The following is a 7,098-nucleotide window of genomic DNA, read 5'->3' as shown; positions in this document are numbered from 1 at the left end:
ACGTGGCCAATTGTATTTAATTGACTTATACTATATTTGATAGTCTGCGAAGTCAACTGTTACAGGAGCAACAATTCTCAACATGGCTCGTTGGTCTAGGGGTATGATTCTCGCTTAGGGTGCGAGAGGTCCCGGGTTCAAATCCCGGACGAGCCCATTTTTTTATTAATCCAATTAATTTCTCAGTGACCTACTTTCACGACCCACTTTCAGTTTGGTAATTCACTGGAAGTCTTTTATGACACATGCATTTCATGATAAATATTATAGATAGAGTTTAAAATTCTTTCTGTTTTTTTACTGTTTCAATAATAGACTAAGACATACCATTCAAATTAATTTTTGTTACGTACACCAAGCGAGATCAAGACAACAAATTTTGCATATCAAATTTGTATTTTTTTATATTAAAAAAAATCAATATATTTATTGATATTAATTTTGTTAAAATTGTTATTATAGATATTTAAACCATATAATTAACACCAGTTGGTTATAATAATTAATACAAGATCTGAAAACCGAAATTTCCATTCACAAATAGAAAGTATAAAAGTAAAACGAATAGAAAGTAGAAGAGGATTACTATATTTTGTGTTACTTTCATAGTCCCCATTTAAGATTACCTGAGACTACTTTTTTAAATACTTTTTAAATACTTTTTTAAAACTTTGTTAAATAATTATTGCGTAATGTATTATACAATAAAAATAATTGACAGATTCCAAAGAATACATCAAAGAATTATAATTCCTATAAAAGTCGAACACTAGATGTTTGCATATAATGAGAATTTATTCAATTAGTATATAATAGTAACAATAGACATTTCGATCCTATTGTGAATCCTTTTCAATATCTCAATAATATTCAATACAAATAAAAATTAATAAATCATACAATTATAAACTGAACTTTAAAAATTGTCGAATTGTGCGACATGTGGCTGTGTTTTGTGATGTAGTCATAATGAATGCCTAAGTGTATTCTCATTATCATTACTTAGTTAACTATATTAAAATATTTGAATAAGATTATTTAGACATACATGATAAGTAATAAATAAATGTTAAAATTTACATGATAAATGCAAAGACAAACATCACTTAAACGAAATTATCAGTCTTGATATATGCTCTCATATCAAATAATGTATTATGATATATTTGTAATAGTATTTTAAGTTACTATGATAATAGATTAGCAGCAGTTATATACGTAACTACTAATTACTATACAAATAAAATAGATAAATAATTAATTATTGAATAAAAAGAATTAAAATATTGCAAAATGACATATATAATATCCAAAATTTTTATTAATTTGAAACAAAATCTTTCTAACAATATTAAAATAGTTTTGTATTTTTTTCATCGTCAAAGTTTAATAAATAATAATCACTTTGTTCACAGTCACATTTTTTTAAACAAATGTAATTACGTGAGTTATTTTATAATCTAACTAGATCTAATAAAATATAAAAAAAGATAGTAGCATGATCGTAAAAACACAAATAATTATTACAATACAATCCATTAAAAAAAACTATTTTGTGCAAGTAACATATTCACATATACATAATATGCTTCACTTTACTATTAATTATTAGAATTCTGCAGATCTATTAATAAATGATCTATAAATAAATGCAGATCTATTATTACAGATTGATTTTTTTACAGATTGAATTATAATAATTATGTAATAATTATTATTCTTCAATAATTAATATTAAAAAATTTTTAACAAAATTTTCGCGTACAAAGATTTTAGGTAGTTTTTGTTTTTTAGTAATCGTTTCATTCACTTTTTTAATATGGTTTTATCGGTAATAAATCCCTAAGTTTAAAAGCATAAAAAATATACAAATATAATATACAAATATAATACTTATATTTTACATATATAAACTTTCTAATATAAATTAAATATAAACAAAAAAATCAATAACCCGAACTCACGGGATGAGGCCCCGGAGGGATTCGAACCCTCGATCTCCTGTTTACTAGACAGGCGCTTTAACCAACTAAGCCACGGCGCCTACGTGAGATGAGAGTGTTATTCTTACATACAAAAACTTAACATACAATTTTTATAATAATAGTATATTTAAAAAATCTCTAAATGATACCAAATGATACTAAATGATTTAGATATCAATATACTTCGAATTATATTACATTAATTCTAATATATTCTCTTATATTAATTCTATTATATTAATTTTAATACATTAAACGAATTTAAAAATTTTAAACAATGTTACAATACAAAGTATATCGATAATAGCAAAAAATATTTTTGTATTAAGAGGGAATATATTTTTAAAAAATCTATTTTTTTTATAACTGTTTTTGTATTTTTTTTCTCATTATTTTCATTACAAAAATTTTTCGCAAAAAAGAACTTGGAGGCGCCGGGTATCGATCCCGGTACCTCTCGCATGCTAAGCGAGCGCTCTACCATCTGAGCTACGCCCCCTTTGAAATCTTGTTCTCCAATATCACTAGAAATGATAGACATTCCCTAAATATAAAATGCATATAACATACATTTTGTAATAATTAAGAAAAACTAAAAAAAAATTAAGCCAAGAAAACATTTATTGAGAATTAAAAAGGTCAGTATAAATTATATCCAAGATATAAAAAAATTTATCTTATCCAATGCGATCAAAACTCTTTAAATTAAATGTAAGTAAAATACTTATAAATACTTTATTTTACTAACTAAATGTTAATTTGTGAAATTTGGTTATCTTTACTATACAAAATATTTATATGATAAAAGAAATTAAATAGGATCAAATTTATAAATTGTACACGTAGACATTCTGAGATTATAGTAAGAAAATTAATTAATTTTTCTTACTATATGATTATTATATAATAAATAATATAATGGAAAATAAATCAAATCGAAAAAACTACGTACAAAGGAAATATATATTTTGTCAGATATGTATCTAATAACTCAAAGAAATGTACTGTATATATATATATATATATACACATGTTACTTTCAAATATCGACTGCAAAGTTAGAGAAAATGAAATTTAGTAAAAACTTTTTGGGTGCGCAGTCAGCACATCGATCCAGTAATTCACAAGAATGGGATAGGAGAAATGGAGAAATTCGTGGGCAGAAAATTGGATGCCGTGTTACTTTAATTATCATTTATTACGAGTTTTCCTTGTAACAGAATAGAACAGTTTTAGGATTTCGACATCGTTCATTCCGTTTTAACTTCAACCGATATTTTTATTTCTATAAAGGACAAAATGTTGTAATACTTATTTCTGAAACATAATTATTTATACGGAAAGGAAAAATTTCAAAAACATATGTACAAAAAAAAATAATTTCTTCAGAAATAAATTTAAGAAAAATTTAACATACACTTAAATATAAATTAAATTACATTTAAAATTATTTTACGCGATTAGTGTTAATTGTGACACGTTTAGTATGCATGGTACAGCTACATATTTTCTAATGATTCTTTGTAAAACACCAGACTAATATCCAATTTCTTTCAAATAAATTACGGATACTCTTATTCAGAAGAGATATCTCTATTGTATCTTCCAGAGGAGATATCTTTTGGATAAAATTATCTAGAGATGAAGAAATTGAGACTATCGGTTCGCTAAAACCGTTAAGATAAACCATGAATGGTTCCGTTTCAATAATAAATTTTTTCTTCGATATTCGACAATATTCGATGAACAACAAGAATAAAATAATAGATTATCCATGAAACGATAAAAGAAAAAAGTCTACACGCTGAGAAACAAGTTTACCATCCACGTGGCCACGGCGGCTGCAGCCTGCGCAGACTATGCTTCGTGTGGTCTGCGCAGCCCTCGCTTTTGGGTTAGTTACATTTATCGCTTCTAGATGGTTCGATAACTCGTAAGTAAGATTCATCCTCGCATGCTATAAGAGCACCAGCCCGACGACAGTTCAGTACTCTGGTTTCCCTTCAAATCACGCATAAATCTTTCGCCTTTTACTAAAGATTTCCGTGGAGGGGAACAGTTGATGAGTCTATAGACCAATTTTTTGTGTACCCAACGAAAGTTGGGTCAGATATTAATACAAGCATAAGAGTTTTTATAAGTTTTTTTGTAATTAACATATTTTTCGACGTTACGAATTTTTTTTGGGATTTTTTGTTCTTTTTATTTCTTCTCTCAACTCTTTATCCTGGCTTCCAACGAATCTCTTGAAAATAAAATCGATGTGTGAAGTGTTCTTTCAATACCGTTTTCTCCTCTAATATGATATAAAAAAAATATATGAAATTTATGAATATCTTTTGACATCTTTGTTGCTATTACAAAATCTTCCTTAGATATACAAAATAACAATATAAAGAACTTATTGAGAGATAATATGTAATAGTAAAAGTTTAACATTAGCAATCTATAAATCATTAACGAAAACAATTAGGTAAAAAGCAAAGAATTACAATAGTATGATAAATAATGTATATTATATATATCTTTTTGATATAATATATGAAATTGTATTTAATAATATATATGTATATATATATATATATATATATATATATATATATGTGTATATATATATACATGATTCCGATTATTAAAAACATTTCATAAAATCATCGCTCATGTCAGCTGATGCAAGCGACTACGAATGCCATCTCTCGATCAATTCGCATTACTCTATGTTATTCAGTAGCAGTTGTTAGATGGCGTCACGTTTCTTAAAATGATTCGTATTTTCTTGAATGTGTTTCTTGAGTCTCCCATTTAATATAAATTTTATTTTAAAGCATGTTTTTTAAGTTAAAATGAGGGATATACTAAATTCCATAAAAAATTAAATTGAAATATTATATTTGAAGACTTAATTGAATATACGTATATAATTACGTATATGGATACATTATGTAGTATGTATAGGATAAAGTGTATTGAATCTTCTATATTTTGCGTACGGTCAAATTCAATATTATTAATTCGATTGTCTTAAGGTATTCATTGTTTTTCGGTTGATAGCATTTCTAAAATTTAAAACGAGTAATAAGAAGGAGTAAGTTTTCATTATTATATATATTGTAGTAAATGAATGAAATGTATATCTAATATTTAAATATATACAATATTATAATAACTTGTAATTACAAACCGCATCTTTGCTTGCAATTTGCATTTCTGCTAATAAGTGAAATACTAGTAAAGTGAAATAATAATAAAAAGTTACTTTTATTTTGTTATAATTTTATTGAACTGATTTAATTAGTAGCGTGTTGTATTGAAATTGTAATAATCCTAGACATATGCTTAAAGAAAAATTTATTATTTATTAATACAAATCATATTTATATCAAACAATTAAAATTTAACCTAATTAAAATTATGATTAGTCTTATCTAATCATTAACATATTCTCATACAATTATCTGAGTCCTACATTTTGCTTTTAACTTAAATGCTAATTACTGTATTGAGTAAACAGATTTATTTCACAAATTACAAAAAATATATAATAACTTTATATTGAAATTTATAAATTTTAAAACTTAATTCTTCATTTTTTCGGGATAATAATCTATTGAATAATGATTCATTGAATTATGTATATATGTATATATGTATACTAAAAAAATAAAATTTACAACTTTATTTATATAAAAACATAAAGCAAAATGATGTAAAATGTAGAAACTTATATAGATGCCTAATTATTTTATAAATGTTTAGCATTGTATATTATCGCAAATGATAAAAGCATTTTCCGCACAGTTATCTCATGTACTACAAGATGGCAAAAGAGGTTCAGTTATTCGTATTACGAATTTTGAATCTCGTAAGAATGATTGATCCGAACAGTTATGTAGCAAACCTATAGAATTGAGCTCAATATATAGCTCATAGCCTTATATATTATATATATTGTAAATTTATATGCATACATTCAATAAATACAATATATATAATTCGTCTTTGTGAATGTAGAGTAATAAATGTTTGGAAAAAATGAAAAGCAAAATGTAGCTTTTGAAGAATAAGACAAAAAGAATAAGATTGAGAATTAAATTCATATTTGTATATGATACGAAAAAGATAAAACCAAAAACTTTTATTTATATTTATTTAATTAATATAACATGAATCCTTCGAAAGAAATTATAATTTAATATTTTAAGAAATACTAATATGTAAATTTTTTTTCGAATTAAAAATTATATATATATTTTTTTGCACGTTAAATCTTTTATATTAATGTTATAATTATCTCGAATTAACAGTAACAAAAGTAATACATGTCTTTGCTGAAAATTTATTTATAAGTGTGTATCTGTGACTTTATTCATTAATTATTTAAACAGAAACGTATTTTAAATTATGAAATAAAAATAATTATATTAATTATTCCATTATAATTTCATAAACTTTATCGAGATGTGACAGTAATTAAATTCTAAATTTATGAAATATATAGTTATATTACTGAAAAATTTGATAATATTTCTTGTGTCCCATTAACATGTAATTTAATACTTCGCATTAAAGTGTATTAAAATTTTACGGTTCATAGAAAAGATTCTCTTTCTGTAATGTAAACATATAATCTAGCACAATAAAAAACTTTCGTTTTCGTGAAAAGTGATACACTAATTATAATACTAACAATACAATTTTGAACAACGATAAAAACTATTGGTTTTGATTGGTTACGTGCGAGGATGAGCTCGCGATACACCTCGATGTTCCTAGCAGCAGGGGGCTCTCTCGATTGAAAAAGGGACAACCGATAACGGCATGAAGGGTAGATGAAATGGAGGTTCGTTTACCCCTGGAATGGAAGAGTCACCCCGTCCTCATCGATCCTCCGCCTTCTCTCCACAGTCGTCTCTCTCCATACGCTTCTCTTTCCCCTCGTTTCTCCAACATCCCCTCATACTTTCCCTCAACTGCCGTCACTATTTCCATCCCTCTATCTTCTTTCCGCCCCTCTCTCTCTCTTCNTCCTCCCTCTCTCTCTCTCTCTCTCTCTCTCTCTCTCTCTCTCTCTCTCTCTCTCTCTCTCTCTCTCTCTCTCTCTCTCTCTCTCTCT

The 7,098-nt window shown here is 26.0% G+C and overlaps 3 non-coding genes across 3 annotated transcripts; 1 reads left to right on the top strand and 2 right to left on the bottom strand.

Annotated features, from left to right (window-relative positions):
• Positions 1-84: 84 nt before the first annotated feature.
• On the top strand, positions 85-156 carry Trnap-agg. Its single transcript has one exon. It is a non-coding gene; the product is annotated as a tRNA-Pro (tRNA).
• A 1,814-nt stretch (positions 157-1,970) lies between these two features.
• Trnat-agu lies at positions 1,971-2,044 on the bottom strand. Its single transcript has one exon. It is a non-coding gene; the product is annotated as a tRNA-Thr (tRNA).
• Positions 2,045-2,411: 367 nt separating this feature from the next.
• Trnaa-agc lies at positions 2,412-2,484 on the bottom strand. The gene has a single exon. It is a non-coding gene; the product is annotated as a tRNA-Ala (tRNA).
• Between the last annotated feature and the right edge of the window lie 4,614 nt (positions 2,485-7,098).

This window comes from Atta cephalotes (genome assembly GCF_000143395.1).
Source record: "Atta cephalotes unplaced genomic scaffold scaffold00057, whole genome shotgun sequence".
NCBI lineage: Eukaryota > Metazoa > Arthropoda > Insecta > Hymenoptera > Formicidae > Atta > Atta cephalotes.
This window is presented reverse-complemented; position numbering and strand designations above follow the sequence as displayed.